Below are 13,411 nucleotides of genomic sequence, written 5' to 3'. Positions count from 1 at the left end.
TTATATTTTAGAGGCGTCTTTCTGGGAAATGCAGATTCAAATGAAAAAAAAAAAAAAATAGGAATTCCTGCAGCACCACCCAGTGGAAACATTAGAAAAAGTTACAAGTGCCCTAGCACACAAGTTCCGATTTGCTGCAAAACTACAGTAATATTGCCACACAAACCCAAACTGATATACGGATGTGCTGAAAAATTTAAGTATACTTAAGTATACTGTGGCCAGTATACTTAACAGAGTGCCACGAGGTGTGCTTACTCTGCTGTTTCTGCATAATAGTTTTCTTTTAACTTCATATTCTAATTTAAGAGATTATTTACAGTAATAATTTAAAAGGTCTCCTTCTCAAGCAGGAATACCCACTGTTCTGGTCCAGCACATTTAAAGAAAATAAACAGACTCCTGTTGGTAAGAGTAAAACAAAAGAGACAGCAGCAAGATCTAGCAAAACATTATAGGATAACATCAAGTTCCACTGCAGGAAAGAAAGCACTCACATACACGCCCAGCAATGCTTCCAGTAGGTGTTTTGGTAATACAGCGTTTGTAGTTTTTAATTTTTTTAACTAAGTCAAAGAAAGGCTGAGGCAGATGTCCAAAGGAAGAAAGTTCTGCAGCCTCCGAATTAATACAACAAAGGATTGGTTGCCTGCCAAGGCGAGGTGTGATGACACCGCCTCTAAAACATGAGTGTTTTCAGCTTCTCCCTAAGGATGCAGTTCAAGAAATAGTTTTAACTCTGCTGGAATAAAAGCCATTAGCAGGAGGGAATATGGCTAGTTGCCTCCCTGTAAAAGGCTTAAAAAACAACCTGCTCAACCATTTCTAAAGCTAGCTGTAAACAGAACTATGTAAATCCATAATGGCTCCAACCATTTACCTTGGGACAGCCATAAAATGAATGCAGACTCCTCACACTGCTTTCCGTCTGCTCATGTGGTGCACATCTGTGGCATGCTGGCAATATACTATATTGCAATCCAAGGGACTTCTGCTTTCAAAGCCAGCCCTGTATGTTTATTTTCCCCATATGACTTTCTCTTACATTTTTGTCGGCATCAGTAGGACACATATCATGATTATTTGACTGTCCTATATGAAATTTCTGATGGTCCCTTTGATAAATTCAGAGAAAATACACAGAGAATCAGAAAAAAATAGCTACAGGGCAGAGGACACAGCTTTCAGGAACAGTGGCTACTCTGAAAGCTCACTTGACATATCAAATGAAGATTACTCCCAAACCCCTTATCTGTACTCCCTTCTGAAATTGAGGTATTAAAATTTCCCATGTTGTGACAGCAGACCAAATGCTTTGTAACTTAAGCTATTGGCTCTAGTATTTTAAATGGTGTATCAATACTATCTCAAAACTTGCTCTTAATACAATTCATATTCAGATTTTCAAACTGATATTCCCCTCTTGACTGATTTTTCAACTAGAAACTTAGATAAACAAGCAGGTCTTTTTAATATCGTGAGCAGAGAGGAATCTGGCCAAAATGACAGGAAACACGGTCCTGGGAGTTCTGTTCAGACAAACGGAGGTGGTTGGCAATTTCCACAAGACCTGAAGCACAGCAAGATGATCACAGCTTATGCTGGTAATCAGAGCTCACTTTCCTACGCATGCTGCATTTTCAGAATTTGCTGGATTAGCAAAATGAGCCATTAAACATATACAGGCTTACTTGTATATTCTCATGTTGCAAAGGGAGTCACTCATAGCATTGTACTGAAAATGGTATAGCACAAATCAGCAGATGGTAACATACATATATAGAGAGAGGTTTTACCCGGACAATTTCTTCCCAAACTGTTCCCAAACTACTGCAATAGTTCTTGAAGCACAAGCCAGCAGGTAAATTCCTTAGTCATAAAAACTGAGCAACCACTCACAGCACTAGTTGAGGTCCATATTCTTCACTTTAAATGCTATTATTTCTATGTGTCATAAATTAAGAATCACTATTACATGTCAAAATACCAAAAACTTAGTACTCTTTTTTCTCAGTGCTAATCAAAGTTCTAACATGCATGTTCATCATGCACTAAGCTAAACTGAAACCCCATTAAAAGATCCTTATCTTCTGACACTATTCACTTCTCTACTACGCCAACACGACCCTGAAGATCACACCTACACGCTTCCCCTAACATTGCTCATTAAATACTGGAATACCCAAAAGACTGTATCATGAAATACATTAAATTTCAGCTAGGAACAGATCTGGTTGTTACTCTCCTATACTGTCTGTGTTCTGTGCACTTAAACGAATTCTCATGGATTTTCTAACTATGAAGGACAGACAAATTGGACACCATTTCAACGATTACAGCAAACTTTGCTCTATACAAAGGGCCTAGATTGCCTGTGTTTGGAAGTGACATTAATACACCACCTGGTTTGTTATTGTCTCTGCTGCTCAAGATACACAACTGCCATTATTTTGATTTGTACTCCGATTCCTGCATGAGATTCCACGTTTAAATAGACTCTATCCCTGCTCCCTGACTTGAATGAGATTGCACAGTCAGTTTTATTGTATCCGACTACCAGAGTAACAATCCAGCCTTGACACTGCTCCATTCTGGAGGCACATGTGTCACAGACCTCCAGTACTTTCTATACCAGCTCTCTTCCACGCTCGCAGTTTGCTAAACTAACCACACGCGCCAGTAACTCTCAGTCTGCTCTGAGTCACCAGACTTCACAGAGGTCTATATCTAGAATCTAAACCCACATTCCCATCTCAGCTGCATTAGCATAGCATGGAAGAGATTCTCTTAAAGGTAGTCAACTTTCTCCAGATTCTACTAACTGAACTGCAACAGGAATTTGTTCTTACTTTCTAAATGCTTTTTAAAGATTGTTTCTCATTGATTACTGTTAATTAGTAGGAAGACATAATAGCGGTACTTGAGTCTATCAATTTTTGTTTGTGCTTTACTGTGACTTGTTATAACAGAGGCCACTCAACATTACCACAATATCAACATTTAAAAACAATAACACTCTTAGCATCCTTCCCAAAAAGCTTAAACTGAAAAACATCTGATCAATTTTCTTTGTACAAAAAAAAACCCCAAACCATATACAGAGATACAGTAAAGAGGTGCTGTCACCACATTAGAAGCAAATGGATGCATAATAGAAATCTGTTTTCCAGATGAACTGTCAGCTGTTTTACAAAATAAGGATGGGAAACTTACAGGATATTTGATTAAAAACATTTAGATTCCTTACATGCAGTATATAATCCAAGTCTACTGTGTTTTGTACAACTGCAAAAATGTGTTTAACACAAACTTCTTTGCTTGTTAACTAATACGTTCAGAGACAGACTCATCTCATAAAATTGTATTAACCTTAATACTTGGCTAGTGCTTAGAAAAGCTTTTACGAATTTTGAAGGATTGGTAAGAACTATAAAAATTACAACCAAATGATTCATTACATAATTACTGACAGCTAAAACTAAAAGAACAATGTGTAAGATTTTTTTCTCTCCTCTCTCATTTCTTTTTCTCTTCTAGTACCTCAAACAATCTTCAATATAAGATCCACAAGATGAAAAAAATGGTATACTTTAAAGCTGAAGAAACGTAAGACAGGGTTGTTCACGTGACAGCCAAAATATATTAACATGTAGTAACTGATATTAGCAAAGACTATCCAAGCTATATTCCAAATCTTCAAATATTGAATAGTAAACTGGCAAGGAGAGACACAGACATGATGGAACTATCTGCCTGAAATGGATTTGGAGGCAGCCATGGAATGGGCAGTATCCTTCACACACCCAGTACAACTTGACACTGCAAAATTTAAAGCAAGGCTATGAAAGACAAGGACACTTACACAGAGCAAGCAAGACCTACACCAATGCCTTAGTTATATCCAAGACTTAAGACAGCATTTAAATGTTTGCAACACGTAGTTAGTCTCAGTGCATTAACAGAAGTGCTGATGCACTGAAAAATAAATATATATCCACGTGCTTTAAAAGATCAAAACAAAGTAAGTTTCTTCCTATAGAAATTCTTCTCTTGAAGACCTTGAGTTGTATCTAACTGCAGAGAGGGCATGGTACAGTCTCTAGAAACCTTTCTTTACGTAGTTGATTGATATTTAAAGTTCATAGGTATCAGCACACAGGTGAGCAGTTTTCAACATGTGGCTCATGCATGTAGGGGTAAATGGACAAAAGTATCAGTGTACCACTACCACAGGCTCAACTGCTATAGGCATCTGCACGACTGGTCAAAAATAATTACACATCCAGAGATACAAAAAGGTCAAAACCCACTGCTCTGGATAATCATAGCAATGCTACATGAGCAAGCAGCCCAAAATCAGACGTGGTGCTGGTTACTGTAACTCCACAGGAGTAAAAATGTCTTATTTTCAGCTCAGTTGAGGCATTTGGCCTCCAATGTTCTCAACTGTAATATAACTTTAAAATAACTACTTAAATATTTAGTTATTCAGTTCACTGTGAGATACTGACCATGAGCTACACCGATTAAGAAGATCAACAATTCCAGGGTACTTTTTGGTACTGCAAAACCACCACAGTAATACAAAATGAATAATGCAGAACAATTTTACAGTTATTAGTTGGCATTGAATTAGCTGGAAAGTAGAGCCTTAGTGATACGTTCATATGAATGCTTATGGCAGGTATTTTCTTTAGCTTTCGCTTTTAGAAAAGCAGCAAGCCTCCTTCAAAGAGCATTTCCAATTGAAATCCAGTCCTAGCAGCAAAGTCTTAAGAATCTGAATTCCGATATAAAAAATGGGAATGTAAGGCCACAATGAGTTAAGGAAAGTTTTAAGCACAAAGATGCATTTTCTTTTTGTGACGTTCACAGATAAGAGGTGCTTAGTGCTTCATCTGCCTTGTTTCCATACATGCAGCCCTGTATCGCACGCTGCAGTGAGCTGGCCATCCTGTACCTACACCTTGACATTCTCCTTAAAGTCATGACTAATTCTGTAATCATTCATTATTCAACAAAATACTTCAAGATGAGAACAGACATATTCAGTCTTTCAAGAGCTCTCAACAGCCTCCAGAATATTAGCTGATTCATTTAACAAGCCACAGATGAGGTAAACATCTGTCTAATGATTCAGGACTCTGAGACTCCGTATTGTGGGAAACACCGAGGAGAAAGCCAGGGTGAATCAACCCAAGGATACACAGTGCAAAAGGATTTTTCAAAGGCCCCTAAGTTACAGCTTGTTGCATGAACCACTGGGTGTGGTTACAAAAGATACGCAGCAGCTCAAAACCAACTGTACTCTTTGGAATGGGCCCAGACTAACAGTGTCCTGTAATCAGTGTCACAGTTTTAAGACGGATTCAAGCAGCAACATCCAGGCATGCTCCACATCGGAGCCACCACCGCCAGAAGAAAACCGGGGACCGATAAATAGCCTAAACTGCACAAATGAGTCCAACCTGCCATGTCTTTCCGGAAAGTACTAGCTAATTTATCAGCTCTTTGCCATCCTAGATTATTTAGTACTGTAATATCGAACCACGCACAGAGGTAATGGTAACTACGCGAACACACAAATTTTATATGATGTCACCAAAATACGCTAGCCGAAATTAATTTTTATTAATACGTGCATCACAAATAACTGTGTATTTGTTCTCACAGCTTTGTCCCAGTCTCTCTTATCTTTAGCCCAATGTCTGTTTGACATCTATTTCTTTCTTCTGAAGCAAAGTGTTGTCATGTGATTGCATTCCCATGGCTAAGATATGTATTTTCTATACCGCTGATGGACCTCCATGTCCATGTTACATACTCCTATCTTCCTACGTGTAAATATATGACCCTCAGAGCAAGCAACACTCCACGCACCCTGGCGAACCTTCAAAGTGACTTGCATTCTGTGCTACATCCTCCAGAACAGAGTTTTAAACCAAGTTAGATATTAGCTTCAGTTATATTAAGTTGCTGGATCATTAATAACCTTCCCATAAGAATACTTCTAGCATAAGAATGCCTCCATCTCAAGAAAGGCATTACAACGGGAAGGTAAAGTTTACATAATTGGACTTCACGCACAACAAAGGGGAACACTTCCGTCTTTGGAGTGAGACACTTGATTTGTTTTCATTATTTAAGTTTAATGAAATAACATTAAGTAATAGGAGCCAAGAACCACTGTGAATCAGTAAGCAGAGAACTGCTAATGAATAAAAGAAAATACTTTTTGTTCCTACATGTAAAGTCATCCACGTGCATAGTGGTTCATAAACACAGTTATAGGGAAGGGTGTAGCTGAGTTTCTCTCCCGGAGATTGTGTTGCTTATTTCAGTTGTTGCATCAAGGTGGAGTTTGTGATATTGGAAAGGATATAACCCTGTAGGTTTTTTTCTTTTTAGGAACAACTCACTGAGGTAATTTGGAAAATCAAAATACAAGCAACTAAGATAATATCTCGTCTCTTGCAGACAGCATATATTCTTCTCACACACCTTTATATTTTGTAAATTAGAAGAGATAAAGAACAAAATCATACTTACATTGAAAGCACCTTTAAGACATTTTTATTATTTAAGTGGAAACTATCGTGCACTATACATTTAGATTTTTCTTCTATTCTGATCAGAACAGAATTGCATTTAAGACATTTATGGACTACTGTCATTCACTCTTTCAAATATACAGAACACACAAATGGTGTGTTAGACTACATCTGTTTTTCTATGAGGACATCAAGATGTTTTTACTTTTGCTGAGTGAATACAATATATGAAATTTATATAGCATAGATAGACTATATATAGATATCTGTATGTATGCATGTATGTGCTTCATCTACACTGATTCAATAGATGGCACAGTGAAATTCCATAGTGAATTTAATGCAATAAAGGGACAATTTAATGCCCATATTTCAAAGAGAGATAATAAGAGTTAGGGAATGCTCTTCAGAGTTTTGGTATTGTGTACCACGCTAACTGTTCCACAATATATTCAACAGATTTTTTAACACTATGCCAATAATGCGCCTCTCTCTCCAGAATTCAGAATTCTAACCCAGAACATAGCTCTCACTACCCAACGACTGCATTTGACTTAAACAGAGATTAGGTATTTCTACTTTGTATACTGTTCTAAAAATTCTTCTCTGCCCAACTAGGAAATCAAGAGGCATCTGCGTCTTGAGATTGTCACTAATCCACTAATAAAAGCCCTCTGTAAAGTGATGTTCATAAAGAACTTTTCTGTGCAGCTTGGACATCGGAAGCACAGGAAACGCTGAAGATCCTCAAAGGTAAACACGTGGTATACTGCAATTAGTTCAACATCCAAGCACTACTTTTTTTGCACAATATCTGCTAGTTTAATGCTATCACATGATAATTCAAGTAAGCAGCTAAGTGTTATTTCCTATTACATGATTTTATTCACATCTTTTGACATTCCCTTAAGTTAAGATGTACATGCAAGCAAGACTCCATTTCCTTTGTTCCATTCTTTTTTTGCAAAAGTTCTTATTTAAAGATCAGTGGGGCACAACAAAAGTCTTTCTAATTCTGAACACAGACTTTTCTCATGACAGCTATGAAAATAAATCATCACAAAATAATTACACAAAGCACCAAGTTGAATGTGACATGTATAAAATCACCTGAAAATTAGAGACGTAAAGCACCGATACAGGAAGGCTATGTGAGCGAATATACTTTTCAAACAGAATCATCAGCTCGATATCTTGGCACAAGAGTCTTTTACTCTTGCAATTACATAAAACTGTCACAGATGCACAGAACATGCTTACTGTAACACTGCCTTCTGTGACTTCACCCAACAAAACCATTTATGCATAAATGATATGTAATCTGAAACAACCAAAAGACTCTGAGCAAAATACAAGATAAACCATGACTTTCTGCTTGAAATTAAATGAAGCCATTGACTTCTGAAGTCGGAGTCCTCCTCATGACCAAAAAGATGCTGCCATTGTATAAACTTGCCGTAGCACTACATCCCTAAGTAAATAAAGATGTAAGTTGTCTCCCTTTCAACTGCAGCATTCAAGGCTGACAGGGCTTCACAAAACCCTCCTGTGTTAGGGAACGGAAACTCCTAATGAGATTAGTTGGTGTGTGTGCAGACATTACTTAGCCATGACTAAATGGGCTCTCTTCCTGCAGCCAGTGGAAAATTCAGGGAACTTTTTCCCCCTGCAGCATCAGAGTCCCTCTAACCTTCAGCAAAGCCAGATCCAAAAACAACTCTCCACTTTCTCTCCCTTTCTCTCTCTCTCCTTTTTTTTTTTTTTTTTTTTTTCATTCCCTTACAAACATTTTTAGTGGTTTTTTTCGGTCTGTTGTGGAAACTCTCCACACCAGCCAAGGGGTCTTGGGGCAGGGGGTGGCTCACAAAAGCGGGGAAGGCCGGGGAGAACGCAGAAGACTACAAAGGAAACTGTAAAAAAAAAGGAGCAAATATATAAACCTGAGAGGGAGAAAACCACAGAGTTTCTTTGTGAGCTGCAGTGACTCATTTTCAAGATGTTGTCTGCTGCCAGTTTCAAACCGGAAGCGCATGGCAATTAGTCTTGCTGTTTCCAGACAAGCCAGAAACTCTCCCGACACTTTTTCCCCCCCCCTTTTTTTTTTTTAAAGCCCATTCTGCAGGAGCCCTCCCCCACCCCCACCCCGGCCCCGCAGCCTCCGCGGTCCCGGCCCCGACACTGCTCTGGGGGCTCCCGGGATGCGACCCGGCACCGGGGGGGGCTCGCTTCCAGCCCGCCGTGTCCCCCTCCTCCCCCACCAGCCAGGGGGGCACCAGCCCTGCAGCCCCCCCAAAGCAGCTCACCTTCTGCCCCACCAGCCAGTGGGGCACCAGCCTTGCAGCCCCCCCAAAGCAGCTCCCTTTCTGCCCCACCAGCCAGTGGGGCACCAGCCTTGCAGCCCCCCCAAAGCAGCTCACCTTCTGCCCCACCAGCCAGGAGGGCACCAGCCCCACGGCAGCTCCCCTCCCTTCCCTCTCCTGCTCCACCAGCCAGGGAGGAGGGACCCCGCAGCTGCCCCCCTTCTGCCCCACCAGCCAGGGGGACACCAGCCCCGCAGCCCTCCAGAGCAGCTCCCCTTCCCCTCCCCTCCCCTTCTGCCCCATCAGGGAGGGAAGCACTGGTCCCACAGCTCCCCCAGAGCAGCTCCCCTTCCTCTCCCCTCCGGCTCCATCAGCCAGGGGGGCATCAGCCCCACAGCTCCCCCCGAGTATCTCCCCTTCTCCACCACCAGCCCTCCAAAGCAGCTCCCTTTCCCCTCCCCTTCTGCCCCACCAGCCAGGGAAATATCAGCCCCACAGCTCCCCCAGAGCAGCTCCCCTTCCCCTCCCCTTCTGCCCCACCAGCCAGAGAGACACCAGCCCCACAGCCCCCAGAGCAGCTCCCCTTCCCCCTCCCCTTGCCTCATCAGCCCCACAGCCCCCAAAGCAGCTCCCCTTCCCCTCCCTTCCCCTTCTGCCCCACCAGCGAGGGGGTCACCACCCCTCCTGCCCCCCACCAGCTCCTCTCCCCTAGACTCGGCCGGAGCGGGGCAGGCTCGGCATCCCTCGCACCTACCCAGAGGCTGGGGGACTTCTCCGCTCTCTCCTGGTAGTTTAGAGAGAGCCGGGAACAATCCCCTGGTTCTCCATGCTGACAGTCTTCTGCAAACGCTCTGTTGCTCTTGTAACGAGATCCTGATTTTTTTTTTTTTTCTTTCTTCTCCCCCTTCCTTTTTTTTTCCCCCTTTTTTCCCTCGGCCGGTGTGTGTGTGTGTGCCCGTGAGAGCGAGCGAGCAGGAAGTCGGAGCAGTCAGACAGAGAGCCGGCTCACTTCCTTTCCTGCATTATTCCCCAGGCGGTTTGCAGTCTGTGTAAACAGGCTTTTCCTCCCCTCTCCCCTCGCTCTGGCCACCGATGTGCAGCATGGCTGGAACACAAGACGCGCACATAGTAAAAACGCGCAGCGGTGACTTCCCCGGGCTCGCAGGGAGCTCCGCCGGCTCCCCCGGACGACACCTCTTCCTGTGCTACACCCCTGGGGAGGAGCTTCCAGCGCTTGGCCCACCGCTCGAGTCGCTTGGAAAAATAATATACCCCCTTTTCCCCCCGGGTGACAGCTGGGAGAGGTTTGTCAAGCGTTTACCAGAGGCGCTTCGTCCTCCCGGAGCGTGGCAAGGTGCCTCGTCGAGGCAGTGACTCTGGGAGAGGCACCCGTCCTTGTCCCACCGAGTTGGGGGCTCAGGTCACGATGGAGAGAAGTGTGTTGGGTGCTTGTGCTTCAGGAGGTGGAGGTTGAGGGCTTGGTGGGATGTGGAAGCTCGCTGATGTGCTGGACACCTTACTGAGGTGGACCTCATGTAGATAACAAAACACACCAAGGGTGTGACAACATAAATTGAGGGAAACAACACATTAAAAGCCAAGAGGTTCTCAAATCATCAGCTCTGAGTTGGATCTTCCATCTCCGGATCATATCTCAGTGGTGGGTTGGCAACTGGGTTTCAAGTTCTGACCCTCAAGCTTGCTGATGTTCTTGGCCACCTTACTGAGGTAGACCTCATGTAGACAGCAAAACACACCAAGGGCACAACAACATAAATTGAGGGAAGCGACATGTTAAAATCATCTAGCTCCAGATCATGTCTCAGAGACAGATCAGTGGTGGTTTGGTAATTGGGTTTCAAGTTTTGACCCTCAAGCTTGCTGTTGTGCTGGCTGCTTTACCAAGTTGGACCTTGCATAGACAGCAAAATGCACCAAGGGCACAACGTGGCACGACAACATAAATTGAGGGAAATGACACGTTAAAAGCCAAAAGTGTCTCAAATCATCAACTCTGAGCTGGATCTTCCATCTCCATATCTCAGAAACAAATCAGTGGTGGTTTGGCAGTTGGGTTTCAAGTTTTGACCTCAAGCACTAGACCTCGGATCTAAACTGTTGATCTGGATTTATTCAAAGGCATGCATTTCCAGTACTTGCAGTTTACATCCTTTATGTCTTTTCTTGAGTATATCCTTTATGTCTTTTCTTGAGTATCATATATCTACACAGCACTATTTCTAACTTTATTTGGCAATTCTCAGACTGAACGACATTATCTTCTCTGCACAGTTCACCAGTGGTGTTCAGCGCATAATACTTTAAAATCAATACTGCGCTGCTTTTTCTTTTAACAGTCATGAAATTTATCATTCCAGCACAATAACTGCAGTTCAGAATGTTCTTGACCCAGAAGCTTGATTATTTTCTATCATTCTATTGGGCTGTTGCTTATGATGCCACTGGGAACAAAAGTATGCTTTGATGGTATTAAAAAGATCATGACAGTCGGCCACTAAGCATTAGTCAATAGCATCTGAACAGCTGGCAGTGAGCAAATTGTGAGTCTCTTGTGGAAGTCCGTCAGGATTCTTCCTTCTTGTCTTCTAACATGCCACGGGGGAGCAAGAACAACACAGTACTAGCACACCAAATTATGTAACTTTGTCATTTTCCTTAAAGAATTCCCTTCTAGAAGTCATTCTGAATTTTAGAATATACATGTGAGATCTGTTAAATCCTCATTTTGTGTTTCCCAAATGAAGAAGCATTAAAATGCTTAACTTTAGATTGCGTATTTTCTAGGTTAAAATGCACAGTGCATGAAGTCCTTGCTGTAAACGTTAAAGTCATTAGGGTGCAGGAATCCAACTTTTTTTGGGAACTACAACTCAAGACCTGGTTTTCAAAAATCAGAGCAGCCAGAGAAGTTTTTGTGGTGCCAATACACAGTGTTGAACTGACAGGTGGAGGTACCACCGTTCATCTTCTACATTTATCTTCCACTGATTTTGTGAATGAGAGACAAAGCAGAGATATTCCAGAGTTGCCTTTACCAGTTATTGATGAGGAGATCTAAGAGAAAAAACCTCTCAAAACCAGTATAACTTCTTTTCTTTTACAAAAAGTGACTATGTCTTTAAAAGATGTTTTAAATTTTAAAGGTATCTTTTATTTATTACGCTGTAACTCGGTCAACAGCACTTGATTTTTTTTTTTTACATCAGTCCTTTTTTTTCTAGAAAGTGAGGTAGAAACCTAAATAAAGCTGCCGTGCTGGAGGTTGGATGGCCACTGGATGATGGCTCTTCATATTACCCTACAGATGATGGAGAAGAAATTGTAGAACTTGTTTAATGAAGTAAAGCCACCAGGATATGTTGGAAATGAGGAATTCCGAAAGCTCTGCTAGAAGTGGAAGAAAATGGGAGTTTTTGGCCAGGGCTACTGATCCTAGCGCTATGGATGTCATTGGGAAAATTTGGAAACTACATCTATGTGCTTGATAAAAACACTGTGCTTATAATAGCTGCCAAAACTCTCTCACCTGTGATATCTGCCTGGCTAAATTAACTTAGACTTATAGTTATTCTTAAGGATTATCTGATGCAAAAATACAAGATGATGAATGAGGAAAATGTCAGATTTGTATTGTGTAGGAGCCTTTTTCTGCTCCAAAAGTAATTCCAGTTATAAAACCTGTTTGTTAATGTAGTCATAAAAATGCTAGTTAAGTTTTTAGTAGAGTCACTAGTGAACTTCTGTGTCTCCTTTCACGTCCATTCATCAGCACATATTATTGTTACAACTGCTAATTATAAAGCCTGAATCTTGTCCTCAAGCTGTGAAGATTTAGAGGGTTAACTTCGGAAATTGTTGTTCCTTGTTCACAGTTGGTCCAGACAACAGCTGTCGCACTTGTAAAGAACTAAGAATAACTAGAGACAGCTCCCCTTCCACCAGTAAGGCAGGTTACTGCTGCTGCAAGTCCTAATCTGATGGGTTCAGGCGATCCTTGAACAAACATATGCACCCAGGATGTCTCTCTGTCCTGTTTATCTAGGGATAGTGCAGTTTGTGAAAGAGCTTATATTTATAAACCTGTCCTTCTCTTGAAAAAATTGCCCCAAAACATTCCTAAGTATAGTGACTATAATTCTGCCTCATTTTTATTAGATTACATCAATTAAGAAACCAGGCTTTGTCTGTCCTTTCAGATTGTTTCCACCATGTTTTTAAACTGATCATAAATCTCATGTGCCTCTGTAATTAACCAAAGTAAAAAGAAGGAAACAAAAAAATAAAGGCAGATTTGCTGTGCTCCAGATCTCTGTTTAAGCTCTTCAGGCTGAGTCTCATGTCTGTGTTGGTCTAGGTTTTAGTGTAATGTCACTCCAAGCCTTGAGTCCCACTGTAATTAAATAAATTAGACTAAATAATTGTAATGTCACTTTGCGGTATACGATAGTCCTTAAATGTACATAGATGCTTATAATCATGTGTAATTACCAAGAACAAAGTGGAAAGCAATTGGAAATTATTGTCATTTCACTTAATGTT

The 13,411-nt window shown here is 41.5% G+C and overlaps 1 protein-coding gene across 1 annotated transcript in view; it reads right to left on the bottom strand.

The window, feature by feature from the left end:
* Positions 1-10,024, bottom strand: part of ELK3 (ETS transcription factor ELK3) — a 38,957-nt gene extending 28,933 nt beyond the window's left edge. Inside the window, exon 1 of the mRNA XM_054057061.1 lies at positions 9,606-10,024. The gene's annotated coding sequence lies outside the window, so the exon portion shown is untranslated. The remainder of the gene's footprint in view (positions 1-9,605) is intronic.
* Positions 10,025-13,411: the final 3,387 nt, after the last annotated feature.

This window comes from Cuculus canorus, chromosome 1 (genome assembly GCF_017976375.1).
Source record: "Cuculus canorus isolate bCucCan1 chromosome 1, bCucCan1.pri, whole genome shotgun sequence".
In the NCBI taxonomy this organism is placed as follows: domain Eukaryota; kingdom Metazoa; phylum Chordata; class Aves; order Cuculiformes; family Cuculidae; genus Cuculus; species Cuculus canorus.
The sequence above is the reverse complement of the archived record's forward strand: the minus strand, read 5'-3'. Positions and strand labels throughout refer to the sequence as shown.